Source organism: Cyrtonyx montezumae, unplaced genomic scaffold, assembly GCF_038088225.1.
Source record: "Cyrtonyx montezumae isolate F1298 unplaced genomic scaffold, pur_monq_1.0 scaffold_8, whole genome shotgun sequence".
NCBI lineage: Eukaryota > Metazoa > Chordata > Aves > Galliformes > Odontophoridae > Cyrtonyx > Cyrtonyx montezumae.
In genome coordinates, this window is record NW_027072089.1 from 46,318,765 (window position 1) to 46,335,437 (window position 16,673).

At 34.9% G+C, this 16,673-nt stretch overlaps 1 protein-coding gene across 1 annotated transcript in view; it reads right to left on the bottom strand.

Annotated features, from left to right (window-relative positions):
- Positions 1-16,673, bottom strand: part of DLGAP1 (DLG associated protein 1) — a 391,301-nt gene that overhangs the window by 232,672 nt on the left and 141,956 nt on the right. The window contains exon 3 of the mRNA XM_065752000.1: positions 8,694-8,802. The gene's annotated coding sequence lies outside the window, so the exon portion shown is untranslated. The remainder of the gene's footprint in view (positions 1-8,693; positions 8,803-16,673) is intronic.

Here is a 16,673-nt window from a genome sequence, read left to right on the forward strand (position 1 = left end):
AACGCTTAAATTTATCAGGCAGAATTCAGATTTCTAGGGACTCACAAAAGATGTCTTTGTGAGTAAATCAAGCTCAGGATAGAATCTAACTCTGATTCAACAGGTATAGCTATTTTCTTCATCCATAGCTGATCTTTACTTTGTACCTAATGAGCACAATATTTCAGATGTGCATCTCTGCATCTGATAGTGAGACAGTAGGAAATTGACTTGCAAATATTGCCTGCACTGCTTATGGATCTGCCACTGTGTTTCAAGGACCAGTGACTCTTAGCCATGCAGAACCTAGTCAGTGAACTGCGAAAACCGAAGAAAATAGATCAGTTCCTACTTTAACAGTTGTCATGTCCAGTAACTGTGAAATTATTACCTGTACTGGTGCATGACTGAGTGTTCACTATATCTAAGTAGCCTCTAATTCAGTGTAACTCTTACCAAAGTAAAATTAGGTAATCCAGACACTTTATTGAAGATCAAATTTTTTCTGGTGGTAGACAATAGTCTGAATTTTTTTTCTGGTGGTACACAAAAATCTGAAGTGAATTATTTCTTCAGACAATAAGACAGAAAACCAAGAAATGCACTGTTAATTTGCCTATCTTACCATGCATTGGTATCTCCTCTAGTGGCACTCACATATCAGGGAGATCCTTGAAAGACCATTTATGCTTTGACAATCAAATTAGATGTTGAAAGTCCAAGAGAAATAATAACAATAATAGTAATAATAGTAATAATAGTAATAATAGTAATAATAATAATAATAATAAAGCAGTTGCTAAGCTTGCTAAGCTGCTGGATGCTACCAGTGTACACAGATCTTGTTTTTCTTTTTATTTTTTTTCCCTACCAGTGACAGGAAAATGGAGATGAATTAGCATTCTGTTACTACAGTATGAGTGAATCAGAATCTTATTCAACAGATGCAGTGCAAGAAAACACTTTGAAAGTACACTGGAAGCAATCTCAGTACTTTCCTATTAAGTCAAGAGTTTTTAGCTATTTTCATTTACAAAACAAATATGCTGACTCTGTGAGCAGGAGATGCTATTGTCACAATATTGTCCAACCCTCTTTGTAGCACATTAAAGAACATCTCACTCTACTATACAACACCTTCTATAAAATCCCACAGTCTGTAGCTGAAAAAGAGTATTGCTTTCAGCTTTGCTGCATTTCTAAACATTTCTTATGAACCCACGAGATCTTGGAGAATTTAATGAACACATTTCAAGGATGCTTGAGTATCTAATTCCCCAAACTGTTTCAGCAGTCATAGCACAAATATCACATGAAATCTTTTAAGTTAAAAGAAAGTACAACACTGCTTAGTGGATTGTTCCAATGTTTATCTGCTTCTAAAAATACACATTTTCTTACATTCCTATGTTTAACTGCCATGTGCTGGAACTCTTTGTGTAAATGGATATGAGTCCCAGAACTTCACTGGTTTACTGTCTTCATAGAGACAAAAGTTTTCCATCTCCCCCTCCACTGACCCTAACAGGCTGTGTCTTTTGTCACATCACAGCAGTCAAATCCTAATCTAATCTAATGGTTTCTCCTGAAGCCTCTCTAGTTTTCAACAACTTTTTAAAATGTGTGCAACATGAGAAGGGAACTCTGAAGTGGTTGTACTTGGGAAGGAGGGCCAATGTTCTCTTATTCCTAAACCTAAGCAGTGTATTTATCTGCCAGTTGCAAAATTGCAACTAGTAACATATCATACCCTCAAATATCTTTTAAAGAATTTTTATTTATGGTAATTTATCCCTATTTTGCACTCTTTTCTTTTTACACTGGCTACTTTTTATCCACTATATTTGTCTATATTGATATAGAACACATAAGATGGCACTTTAAAACACATAGGTTGCTCAAAAAGTAGAGCCTCACATTTATTTCCATGGAAACTGCAAGAGATACAAAGAACAAAACAACACCAGCTGACACAGAAAATTCTCATATGAAAAACAAAAATTTTTAACACAGTCACCCTTTTCAGCAGCAATGAGCAGGAGCCTGCATGCTGCTCTTGTAAAAATCTGCAACAAAGTTGGCCCACTGTCACTGCTGCTGGTACAGATCTCCCACAACCTCACTGTACTTACACTCGTTGTTTGGTCTCCAAAAACATTCAGCAAGCATCAGTGAATGTCAACAGGTGTAAATTTTTCCTCACGGAGGAATTCAGTGACACACCTTTGCTTCAAATGCTCTTTTGCATCATATACCATTTTGTCAGAATGCCCTTCTGCTGCCATCTGTTGCACGACAAGAACGTCTAACAGAATATTGGTGGGAAGGTTCAACCTCCAGTGCCAAATCAGCAACATCCACCTCTGATTTTGTGGGCCAACATGATAAAGTAGTAGGCACTGCTTTCAAAGCAGCCCTCATAAAATATCATTCAAAACATTTAAGTAACTTAGTCTTCCCATTATCACATCACCAATATTTGAACTCCCAGACTTTATTTTTGATGATTTCTTATTATTTCTTATTTTCTTCCATTCCTTGATATTGTCAATTATTTATTTCATATTTTTATGATCCTTTATTTCAATATCAGAATAACTCAAATTTTAGTTGTAGTTGTCCCTGGACAGCTCTTAAAACCCCAAGCACAAATTTAATCGTGCTGACTTAATTAAACTTAAATATTTTCTTCCTCTTTTAAAGTAAAAACAGCAATATGAATATTTTTCCAAAGCAGTCAGATAAAATCATGAGTTAGGAGCAAAATCAATTCAGAAACACGATGATACTTCTTTTTTTTTTCTTTATGAATGATAATTTGTTATGAAATTGTCCTTGTTTTTTCATGTGATCTTGAGAATATGGTCTCTGAAGTCAACCAAAATTGTGGACTCTTGACCATTCAATTCCTGAACAGAACCATTTTTTTTTAATGGTGTTCTTATTGTGGCCCATTGTCATCCTGCCACTTCAAATCCATAACCAGCTTTTTAAAATGGTGCCTGCTGTACATAAAAATAAGCTAATGGAGATGATAAGAAAGGGGAACAAATAATGAGTGGAGTCTATACAATAGAAATGAAAGTGGATGCAGAAAAAGTTTAAAATAATAAGTACATGACAGAGAGAGTTTCACATAAAATAAGGCTTTCAAAACAAAGTCATTTTGTATTACCCTATGAGTTGGAAGAGATTATTAATGTGCCTTTTTCCAGACTCTCACTACTCAGTAAGTACAAATCTCTTTTAATTTTTCATAGTGTAAGTTCTCTGCTTGAACACTTAAAATACTATCTGAATTGGATTTTTGCTGATGTTATCACTTTAGCTGTTACAATCATAAAAATACAAATTCAGACAACATTTAGACAGATTGTGCTGCCAATGGTCATTCCAGTGTGAGAATACTTGTCAAGTCCCTGATGCCATTAAGCCATTAAGAGGTGATGAGATACTTACCATCATTCCTATTCCTCTTTCTGACATAGAATTCCAATCTAAGAAAGACATCTCTCTCTGCATGAGAAGCCTGAAAACAGTATTAGTTATGTAGATCAGCTTGTTTCCAAGCCAGGTGAATCATTTCAGAAATGTGATTTTACACCATGGGATTAAGTGGGGCTTCTCACTGTGCTCAGTTTGAAATTTGCACTGGAAGAGAATGATGGGAATACAACAAATGTTCCCTTTCTCAGAGTTTATGGTGTCATTAGATATGGCTGACTGTACAAGCTTCTTACATGCATCTAGTTCCAGTGGTACGCACTTATGAGAAGAGCTATGCTGGGTGAATTCAAATGCCTATTCAGCTACTGCCAAAAAGAATGGTGGAAGTAGATGCCCAAGAAAAAATATGGAAAAATATTAAAAACCTGATTTTTTTTTTAATTTCCCAAGTGATTTTCTCTTCGGAGGCTTGAGACCTTACAGTATTGTCACATATCTCTAATGCTATGCCCCTTAGCCTTGGAACTGCCTGTAATCAGTCATTCATTCACAAGCAAGCAAATCTGTTTAGGCTGTGGCTTTCAACCTAAGAAAAGCTTTTAAAAAATTTAAAGGGCTGTTTAGCATTCCATAGGATTAACATAAAATAAGAAGAAAACATATTAAAAAAAAAAAGGCTAGATGCTTCCTTGCTTATCTAGGTGTTTTTAACCTCTTCTACAAGTTCATACACACCAAGGAATTGGAGGTAGGTTGAGTAGAAGGCAACATTACCTTGAAGTTACTTTCTCTGCCTTTTCATGGAACCATGAAGTACTCTGAGTTGGAAGGGACCCACAGAAAACATTCTGCCTAACTCCTGAGCCTCCTCTGAGTTTACCAACCTTATAATTTTCTCATTTTTGAAATACAATATTCTGGATTTGTTTTGACATATTTTATTAATATAAAGGTTTATTTCATTCAAAATGTCTAAGGTTGATAGTCATTAATGGTTGTTTTATTTCCTTAATGATCTTCTAAAGAAACTTCTAATACTTTTGAGCAGTTTCTGTTACCACCTTACCCAAAAAAGTTACGAATATTCCCTGGAATTCTAATTGTCACTGGATTAAAAAATGCATTTGGCACTTTTACTACTAAATGCATGAGTACTTTATTTATCTATCTATCTATTTATTTATTTATTCATTTATTCATTCATTCATTCATTCATTTATTTATTTATTGTTCGTTTTTTTACAAAGGCTGATTTTACAACTACTGTGTTCCATAACACAAAAAATCTAGAATTTATAGTATTTCACTGCATATCTGTCATTGCCTGAATATTCTTGCTTGAAAGAGTTATCTCTGTTTTTTATTTTGTTATCACTTTTTTTCACAATTAGAGAAAGGAATGAAATAACTAACACATTTTCATTTGAAATTATCTAATATACAATATGATTCCTCTGTTTATATCATTGTTTAAATTTATACTCTCTGATTCATAGGGAACTGCCATTCAAGTTGTAATGAAAAGTGTTGCCTGTATTTAAAAACAAAAACAAAACAAAACAGAAAGCAACAAAAAACTACCCAACAACCAAAATTAGCCCCTGAAAGCTGATTTTTATTTGTATTTGATTTCATTATCTTTCCCTAATCTAAGCTTTTTTCTGCCTTCTCCAAGTACTACCTGAAGCAGTATTTCTAATTTTTCCCTCATTACAGCTGTTACATTTACACCATCATTATTAGTGAAACACCTTACACTTTCTCTTGTACTCCATCAAAGACCATCATATCTGTAATTTGTTCTTAATGTCATTGGTTCTTTTTTTCCTAAGGAACAGTATTTTGAAGAACCTAAGACAACTGCATAGTTAATAACAAAGCATCCAGTACACTATTTTTCAGTAAGACAAAAAGACCTTACGATTTATATCTTTCAACTCTCTGTAGATGATCAATTATATTCATTTTGTTCTGTCTCATTAAAGTTTCTTCTGTGTTCTTAACATATTTCACATAGATTCTCTTCATCTAATTTTTTCAAAGCCTATCCATCTTCTTGCTGTTGACAAACACATTGCCATTTAATGGCATATTTAATTTCCATTTAAATTCTTTTAAACAAATTTCACAGATGTAGACAAACATATATCAATGATATGTTCCTTATGAAAATAAATGGACCACCTCCTGCTCTTTCTAATTGATGTGTCATTACTCAAAATACGTTATTCAGAGACTTACAGTTTTATTGCCTATTCCTCTGTTAAGTAATTTGTTATACATCCTTACTGCCCCAAGCAAAAAAGGATCGATTCACAAAGTGCAGTAAACTGATAGGAAGCCTCCAAAAAAACTGGTGCATTCCCTGAGAACCATACCAGTACAAAGGTGAACTTCAAGTAAAACTATGGAAAAAAAAAGTTGTTAGCATATTTCATGGTGTGTGAACTGCCAACCTGTGTTCAGGCATTTTCTAATTTATACAGGGGTAACTATACAATTTTAACAGTGGTTTTACAGCATCATTTAAAACTGTTTCACCCCTTAGAAAAGATGCATGCTCAAATCTAGGTGCCAAAGTTAAGCACAATCCTAAGAAACACTGACTGAACAATGTGAATCACAGAATCACAGAATATCTGAAGTTGGAAGGGACTCGTAAGAATCATCAAGTCCAATTCCTGCCTCCACAGAGGACCACTCTAATATCAAACCCTACACCTAAGAGCAGTGTCGCAATGCTCTTTGAGTTCTTGCAACGTGGGGTTGTGCCCACTGCCCTGTTTCATGCCCATACTTCTTTCACTCAATCAGTACTACAAAACAATGAAAACAGAGTGCCATTAGCCTAATCAGCAGGGCACACTGCTGACTCAGATTCAACTTGGTGTTGACCAGAACCCCCAGACTCCTTTCTGCAGGCTGCTCTCCAGTCTCTTTTCTCCCAGCCAGGGTTGCCAGGTGTAGAATCTGGCACTTGCTATTGTTTTATTTCATACTATCAGTGATTGCCCAGTCCTTTGATTTGCCAACTTGTCTTTTCAAGGCCTCTTTACCCTCAAGGGATTCAAGAACTCCCAATTTATCAGCATCTGCAGATTTACTTAGTAAGCATTCAAGTTCTGTAGCAAAGTCATTTATGAAAACACTGACAAAAAATGTCCCTAAAATGGGATCCAAAGAGACCCTACCAGCCTGATGAAACCACATTTACTATAACCCTTGGGGCCCAACCCATTGCATTATTTACTTGACAACACGAGGAACTCATCATTGTCATGTACTAGATTCCAGTACATAGAAGAACTTCAAGTGGATGCAGGAGTTTATTTTGTTAAAACCACAAGGAACTAAGGGGAAAGACTTCTTTTGAGTGTGTCTGTGTTTAATAATGTCCAGCAATTGATATAAATATATTTAAGTATTAAGTAAAAGGATTAATGTGAAAAAGAAATTCCTAAGCTAAAAATCCAACTTTCGCTCGAAAAAAAAAATAAAATCATATAATTGCAGACATTATAAAATCATTTCAACGAAGTTCTAGATTTTTAGGGAAGGTTAAAATGAGGCAAATGTAGCTCAACTGCCATGCATTTTTAGTCTAGAGTCAGAAAAATGCATGCTAATTCAAAGTTCTATTATCCAAACAAAATGCTCTATATTTTTGTAGCATATTTACATTTTATAAATACATACCTCTAATACAGAAGTGTGTACATGTATGCTACATATATATCATAGAATCATATGTATATATGTATATGTATATATATATATGTTTATTATGTACAATAAATCATAATAGAATTTGATGGTTTTAGAAATGTCACAGCAGAATCAGTGTTTTTTCCCCTTACAACAAGCTTACTAAAATAAAATGTAATTTTTATTGCTGGACTATTAAATGAGAAAATAATTGAAATTTTTCTTTTCTAAGTAAAGTTTCCTTTGAAATTTGTGAAGTGAATGGAAAACAGTGAGTAAAGATCACCCTTGAGCAAAGCAATGGATATTACAGAGATCTTAAACATTGCATTTAATGACTCAAATTTACTGTCCATTGAGGGAAATTAAAAAATAGGAGCATAAAATCATAACTAATCCTGATATATTCATTATTAATTATATAATTAAATAAGTTCAATGTTAGTAAAATAAATTGTTGCCTTAATTTCAACTGGGACTAAATTATTTTCTTCAGAATGTCTGGTATGGTGGTATGTTTTGGTTCTAGAAGAAAAACAATGTTAATAACACACTAATTTTCATAGTTGCTCCTAAGTAGTGTTGTACAGAGCTAATGCCATTCTTAGTGAAGAGACCAAGGAACTGGGAGGGAACAGAATTAGGACAGCTGTCTTAAATTGTCCACAGGGATGTTCCATATCATATCTCATCAAGCAGAAGAAGTTTTGAAGGGGGTGAGAGTTCATCCTTCTCTCTTCTGCCCAGGAGCTAGCTGAGCATTGGGGGGAGAATGGTGGGCAACTGCTTGTGCATCACTTGCTATGTACATATTATATATATTCATACACGCACACATATTTGTCATAATTATTATCCTTCTCCTTTTCTCCATCTTAGTAAATAGTTTTATCTCAACCCAGGAGTTCTATTTTTTTTTCTTTCTCTCCCCCAGCCCACTGGGATGTGGAGGGAGTGTGCAAACGACTGTGTAGTGCTCAGGCACCTGCAGGGTTAAACCACAACAACTGGCAGTTAATAAACAGTTAAGTAGCTTCAGCATGTCTACCAGGTCAATAATGTCTAGTTCGAAACAGGTTGTAGTATTACAAAAACAAAATAAAATAAAATGCCTTTGAAGCCATGAAAAAAATAAAAATGTGTCTACCAGAGCTTCCCTAGCCATTTCTATGTTGATTCCAAGCTGCTATAATTCCCTATGATGCCTTCACATTTTTTTGGCTCTGATTATCTATCTATCCATATGGGGCTCTACTAAATCTTTATGTTTATATGCTACATTTTTCTGTTTATGTCAGACTCGTGAAAATACAGTTTAAAAAGGCACCACAACATTCCAATACACCTGATATTAACTCTGTGCAGCCCACAGATCTCCATGTGTACAAAGTTGGGTTATCATGTATGTGTTTTTCTGAGCCAAAATATCAAGTTATCAAGCTGCCTTCTTCTCCATTAATGCAGTTCGGAATTTGGTTTCTTGGCTAGCAAATCTGGAGAAAAGTGAATAAAATGATGCAGGCAGATCAACAATGACCAGAGAGCAAGAAGAAAGGACTCACCTCCTTTAGTCAGATTTCCATTTTTGTTTGTTTCAACAGTTAAAGAGGGAAGAGAATTTTTGCACTCTTTAATTCTGATGTCAGTTTCAATATTTGATGCTTGACTGTTCTGAAACATAATCAAAGTGTAGCAGTTAAAACTACTAGCCTAAAACAACATGAAATTATTAACAAGGCAAGAAACATTTCAATAAAAATCACAGTAGTGATGGGAGGCTGTTATATCAATTCACTGTAGCAAAATTTTATTTGGCACCACTTCTCCTTGCAAGAAAAATAAGGAATAGGAAAGAATGTTTATAATGCATAATGCTGCATTTGTGGTGTCTTCTCATGCTTTTATTCTCCTTGCACAACATATACATACTTTGCTGACTCTGGCAGAAAAAGATGAGATATGTGCTCTCACTTAAATATTTGAGTCTCCATAAGAACACCTCTCCCCTTGTCTACTACAGCCTATCTAACAGTACAACTGGAACATGGAGTCCTCCTGCCTCTGTCAGGAAGAAAATAGTAACCAAACACCCTGATGACTGCAGGTATATACATAGTGCTGTTTCACTAGCACCCTATGTGTGGCTGTCAGAATTGCAACAAAAAAATTACTGCACAGTTAAATATACATATACTTGAAAATTATTTACATGAAAAATACTTATTTTCAAGCCATTTTCTTCATCTGGTAAAGAAAGTGATATAAATGTTTTTCCATTCTGAATTCTCAGGTACTACTCATTGAAACCAATAGAAATAAATGTGCTCTGTATTTGAGTTCTATGAGTTATGTCACTATATCAAGTTTTCTCATCACTTAAAGGTCTAGCTTATCTTATCTATTTATTTTAGTTTGAGCAATTCAAAAGTACAAGTCAGAATAAGAACAAATAGCTTTTATTATAAATTCAGTGAAATGCACCAATAAAACATCTTCTGGAAAATAATTTATTCCAGTAAAAAAAAACACCTTTAAACAGATTGGATCTGGCTTCTAGGAATGCTTGTCAGAAAAGCAAGTAAAATTTTTCAAAGTAAAAATAACATGTGAGTATTAAAAACTCACATTTCTAAAGTCAGAAAAGATCAGCCCAATCAGAGAGAGAGATGACTCACTTCCCATGGTCTACAAAATTTTCTCAAATCAACTCTTTTGGAAATGAGATGAGCTTCTTAGAAAAGCATCAAGATTTGAATGGAAGTTCTTCCAAATAACCCCCATTAGAACAAGATAAGTAACCTATATACCATATATGTCCAACCTTTTGACTTGCCTGCACAACACTGAGTGAAGAGCAATTGTCTTGGGTCGCACATGAAGTATAATCAAAGTATATAAGTAAAAAAACTTAATTCTAATTTTAAAAAATATTTTATTAAAACGAAAACCTTCTTTATTGTGAAACTAATGAATGTGTTAACTTGTTAACTTATTTTAACTTGTTAATTTATTTTAGAAAAATATCACAATCCCTAGTTTAGTAATTAAATAAAACTCACATTAATAGCAAATCTTAATAGCAAAAAATGCATCTCTTCACAAACATGGGTTGTTGGGTTGAAATATTATTACTGCTAAGCACTGCCATCTTACTTGCCCAGGATACAGCACATGTAACATGAAACACATGTGGTTATCAATTCAACTGACTGTGTGGTGAGAGGTAGAGTTAGCACTGCCCTCCCCTCTACAGCATTCTTTTCTTGTCTACACAGTCTGTGCTTCAGCTATGTGTGATTAACTCATGAAAAATATCTCTAAAAATTGCAAAATAATGCTATAATTTTACAATCATGTGGCGATGCATTATTGCAAGTCCAGGGCCACATGTGGCCCATGGGCCATGAGTTGGACATGTATACTCTATACAAAAGATAAGTTTATTTCTGTGAATGCCTTAACCTCAAAAGCAGTCAATGATGATGAGGCCTGAAGCCAGGATTTTGCTACTTCCTTTTTATTCACCATAAGACTCACTTTCAAGATAAAATAATTTCAGACACTGGTTCAGCCTCTATAATTCATGTCAGAATAGAAACCTGTTTCCACTAATACTCCAAAGACTGCACTTTGTATACAGTTGGCTTTGAGAGAAGGTCTCTCCCTTGAGGCATATAACCATTCTCTATGTATTTTTATAAGCCTAAAGCTAACTTTCCAGCTCTCTCTGTACAGTTTGTCTTTAAGTCATTTTTCTTTCTTGGCTGTGCAGGTTTGCATTTCGTAAGGAGAAGATGTTTTAAACAAGAAAATATGATGGTAAAAACAGTTAGAAGGGCAACAGGATCAGAGGGAGGTACAGAACCAGGAATTACTTTTAAATCATTTCAGAAATGCATTGATTTCCAGCTGACAGAATATCTTTTGAGAGAGGGCTTTAATTTGACTATGCTATTGACTACATCATAACAACTTTAGATTTTCCCTGAGTATAAAATTGATAGAATATATTTAATTGTAACAAGGAATATGATTGATTTTTTCATAAAAACTATTCTTAAGGAGCTTTCTAAGGTAAATCTTTAGAAGGTCAAATCAAGCAGGGGGGTTTATTTGAAACCTTCAGTTGTAAGGACTACTCTGAACACATGGAAAGTCATATGTTTGAACATGTGTGTGTGAGAATGTTGTTCAGATGTATTTCTCTTGGGTAAATAAAATTTTAACTTGTCTTATATGTTTATTGTTAAAAGAGAGAATGATGCCAGGAAATGTAATGGAATCACCTGCATTCCACAGGCATTAGCCACACTGTAAGCTGACACTTAAACTGCAAAAGAAGCAAAGTGTAAGAAGTTTATGCAAATATAAACACATTTTAAATATGATATAGTTTTCAGAGGTGGTCACAGAGTACTGCACTTCTGTAATAAATGTGATACTATCCAAGACCATGGCCCAAGCTAAATCAATACTGCCTTAATAGTTTTAAAATCTGCTTAATTCTTCATCTCATTTGTTGTTGATTCTTCTTATTTATGTATATCCATGCATGTTTGTCTACCTTGCCAACCTTCCTGATTTATTTATATTTTAATCAGAGAGATACTACTAGAAAAGGCTCACAGAAGAATAAGATGATTATGGTATGTACAGAATGACCCCTGAACAAGGGAAAAATTAGTCTCAGATTGTTTGCTTAATCAAAGAGAGAACTGTATTGTGGAAGTCTATAAAATCATAACTGCCATGGAGAGGGCTAATAAGTTTGTGTTTTTCACTGCCTTGCTCTGTGCAGTACATCAGATGAAACTGATAAGATAGTATTTGCCAAAAAGAAAAATCCAGACAAATAAAGGGAAGAGGCTCTTCCTGCAATGTGTATTTCTGTCACAACTGGATGTCATGGATATCAAACAATGAGTTCAATATCAGCCTGGACAGGTGTGGGAATTTATCTAAATGTAAATGTTAACAATGTCCAGCTCACAAAGACCTGAGAGGATTGGATGTTTATAACGTACAAATATTTTTTAATTTGGTTTCTGGAACACTGTAAGAAATAGGACATGGAACAAATAGATCTCTGACCTTGATATTACAGTAATGTTCATGATCTTTTTATGGTACAACTAACAGGTTGTGCACATTGACTTCTCCATCTGGCATAAGGGAAAAAGAAAGCTACTGAAATAGAAGCTGAAGGGGTTTCACACATTGGTTTTTTTAGACAGAATGATCATAGAATCATTTAGCTTGGAAAAGGCTACTATGATCATCTAGTCCATCAACCTGACATGCCCCTTATTCCCATGTCCACACTTCAAGTACCTCCACGGATGGGGACTCTACCGCTTCTCTGGGCATCCTGTTCCAATACTAGACAACCCTTTCCATGATTAAATTCTTACAGTCTAAATCTTCTCTGATGATTGTTGGAGCAGTAACCAGATTAGGTCACAAATGTGCTGTCTACCTTGGAATCACTCTCAAAATTGCTGAGGCTGCACTGGATTCCCCATTGACAAAAATGTTAACCAAAACCAGCCTTAATGCAGAGCTCTAGGGAATGGTATCTGTCCCTGGCCACCAATTGGACTGAACTCCATTGTGCCTTTGAACCTGAACATCCAGATAGTTTTTCAACCAGAAAACCATACATATGTCCAAATTATGAGCAGACATTTTATGCAGGAAAATACTGCTGGAAACAATGCAAAAATCTTTACTAAAATCCAGGTAGACAACATCTACAGTCTTTCTCTCATCTACTAAGTGGGCTTTCTTGTCATAGAAGATTGGGTTAGTCGGTCTGATCTGTCTTTCATAAAACCACACTGGCTGCTTCTGATGTTTAACTGAAGTAGAAGAGTTCAAGTTGTAGGTTACCTGATCACTTCTGGTTTTTTATTTTTTTTAATTTTTTTAAATAAGAGAACACTATAAACTGATGTTTCACTTAAGAGATAGACCTGAAGCTGCTTCAAAGCATGCAGTCACCACCAGAGCAGGAGTTAGACACAATCTAAACCTGTGAGTTTCTGGTTCAATGTCAGTACCTAATGAGTCGAATGGTCTAATGATAGTACATGAGAACATTTAAAAAAGCAGATTAAAACCAGTTTTTAGAGGACAAATAGTAATTTAACTTCCACTACATGGCTTTAGCTAAGCTTGGCCAGAAAGGCACCTGGAAAAATTACAGAGAAGTACAGTAATAAAGATTAACATAGAGAAGGTGGTCAGGAAGGCTGGGGTATCTCTGTCCCCAGTTCTACTGAACATTCAGTTGAACAAGATAATTTGCTACTTGAACTAATTTTGACACTAGCCCTGCTTGAGCAAGGGCTTCAACTAAATGACTCCCTGTGAACTCCTCTTAAGCAAATTACGCTGTTTCCATAATTCTAAGGAATAGCATCTAATCACTTCTGTACCACTCCTGTGAAGAATATCTATTTGCAGTGCTACCATTATCACTAAACTAATATTCAGTGCAGAAAATGAAGGGCAGGCCCTCAATTTTTATTACATAGAAAGCCACTGTGTTTCTTTGTCACAAGATGCATTTTTATATTCCTAGGGTCCTGCTGCCCCAAATCATTTTTAATTAACAAGGAATACTGTAAAGGAAATGGATCAAATTTTTACCTGTTTCTTTCTTCTTTTTTTCCCTTGCTGTATTTGTTTTTAACTTTTTTCAGTTCTGTTATTTTTATTAAGTATTTCCTAATGACAGTGTTTGACTAACCATTTTTACATGAGAAAAATCAGGACACCAACTAACAGTTACAGCCTAAATCTGTTCCACTACCAACATCTTCTTAGAGAAGTTTTACATATAGTGCATTCTTTCAGTGAGGATGACTGGGAGACTGAGTATCAGATAACAACAGATATTCAGTGGAGGCCTCTTTCACAACATAATTCAGTGCCTATTAAGGCACTGGCACAAACAATTACTATTTTTCACTTTTTAAGTGCTGGGCAGGAACCTCATATATTTGCTGCCCAAACTACTGGAAAATAGCAATAATTAAGAAGCAGAGAATGCACAGCATCTACAGACAAGTGAACTTCTAAAATTTTAATTAGAACCACACTCGTGAGCTGGTAATGGAAATACCATAAAGCCTAGCAATGAACAAAGAAATTAGCCTCCTTCCATAAAGCCAATATTACACACACTTACTCCACCTCATTTATAAAATTAACAGTCTCACTCAGACAATTAAAAATCATGCTGAGTACCAAGCCCCAGTAAATTACAAATATAATTAAGTAAATAATATGAAAGCCAAACTCCCTACTTCAATACACTGCCAATTCAGCTAATCCAAGCACAGCAAATATTAATGCAATACTTCAATGTCTACAGCTTAGCTAGTGATGTGCAGTAATAATACAGCATTAAGAATTTGTCCATAGCTAAGCAAACTGCTTATTTTTCCCAAGACAACTGGAGCATTGAGTTACCAATAATAAGTTGCTTGTATCTTCTGTCATCCTTGTACATTTAAACTGATTCTTTTTGCCATCAATTATACACACATGGTCTTCCAAATATACCTCATTCTGAACTGAAAAGTCAGCCTGAAAGATTTAACAATAAGGGATTAAAGTCAATGCCAATAAAAGAACTCTGGAAGGTGTGAGTTTTATTTATGCTTCTTTAGGAAGTTGATAGATAATTACTGTTGGTATCCACTGGTTTCTGCATTCAAAGCAGAAATGATTCATATCCTGAGAAAGCTTTCTGATTTCAGTAGCTAGCCCACCAACAATAAAGTGTTTAAAATCCTGAATCACTGATAACTTCAGATAAGTGCTATGCAAGAAATGAAATGTCTAAAATGTGCTGACAGCACATGTCACTTCCCAATAATGTATGCTAGTGCTGACATGCACTGGTATCTGTTTACAAGCTCACAGAGAAAGGATTAAATACAATTTAATTCATTCAAATTTAAATATGCATTTGTAGTACTATATAGCAGCATGCGGATGGCAGACATTTCGCTGTCTCACAGCAGTTGTATTATTCTCAGCCTAACCTCATAAATATTAATTGCCTTTGAAACTGAGTTATAAGTCAGTACATGACATAAAGGAAAAATCCTAAGCACAGGCTTTCCCCTCAACATCCATCCACATGAGGAAAAAGATACTCTCTATGAAATGTTCCTGCATCAGCACCAGTGGGAAGTGTTGCAGTCTCTTCTGGTTGGAGGTAAATGATTTTAATTTCCTCTTCACTGTAAGAGAAAAAATCAATTGTATAAAGCTTTAATATTTTCAGAACTGTTTTGCAATGAGAAAAGCCTTCCACAGCTGCTCAGCCAAGAATGCTCTACTCTGAGATTTTTCACAGTATGTGCTTGAAGTAGCTGGCTCAGAAATGGGAGGAATATATATGTAGGTGCATTTTTTAATTTTTATGATTATTTTTCTCTGTTTTATATCATATGTATACATTCCTGTGTATCAGAACCACTCACATTAATATCTTTATATTTTAAACAGGAATAGATACAAAGCAGAAAACTAACTGTTCTAAAGAGAAAAAATCTGAGAACAAATGCGAGAACAGGGAAAGAAAGGTCATATGCAACAGAAATGATGATACTCCAGACAGCAGCTACATTAATTGTATTGTAATATGTTTGTCTTGCCTTGCTCACGTGTGCCAAGACTTCACCAAGACTCCCAGTAAAGCGAAACTCTCACCACACACTACCTACACAGGAAGAGCAGCTAACCACCTCAGCACTGAGACTGCCATGCAAAAATGCTGATGAAATGCAAGAGATGTTCAGATCCATTGACTAGGCATCTGGTCTGCATTCAGTATTATCCCACTTGCAATTGTCTTAACGGTGTGAGCAATGGAAGAAAATACAAAAAACCAAGCTTCATGAAATTTTTATGATGCATTAACAGTCAAGCTCAGTCAGCTTGCTCCATTCTCCCAAGGAAGGAAGCAATAAACAGAGATTTTAGGACATAATCATTTTATATAGAATAATGTAAGAAACACGGTATGAAGACTGGCCAGTCCATCTTCCCTTATCATTTTATGTGTATATACCTATACATAATATTTATTCACATGTATCTTCAAAGTCAAGTGAAATATTACAAAAAAAAACATTTTTTCTTCCTTATACTGTTGTATATCTTACAGAAATTCTGCCCAGAATACTGCGGAGAACAGAAATGCTTCTGACACAATTCTTCCAATTTTTAAAAGCTGGTGTCCCTCAAATGACATTTCTACAAACACATAATGCTCCTTCCCAAAACATACTTGTCTCCATATTCCTCACAGTTACATAAGTTTTCTCCTACTTCTGGAAACATGCATAGAAGCAAATATGTCAGAGGCACTGGAAGAATTGCTGTATTTTTAAATCACTTTAAGTTTGGCCCTCTCTTTCTCAAAGTAATATAAGACAGGCAGTAAATAAACAGGAAACAAAATCCAAGGTGTATTGTTTTTCATAGAACAGAGTGAAACATACACAGCTTCACAATACATTTTC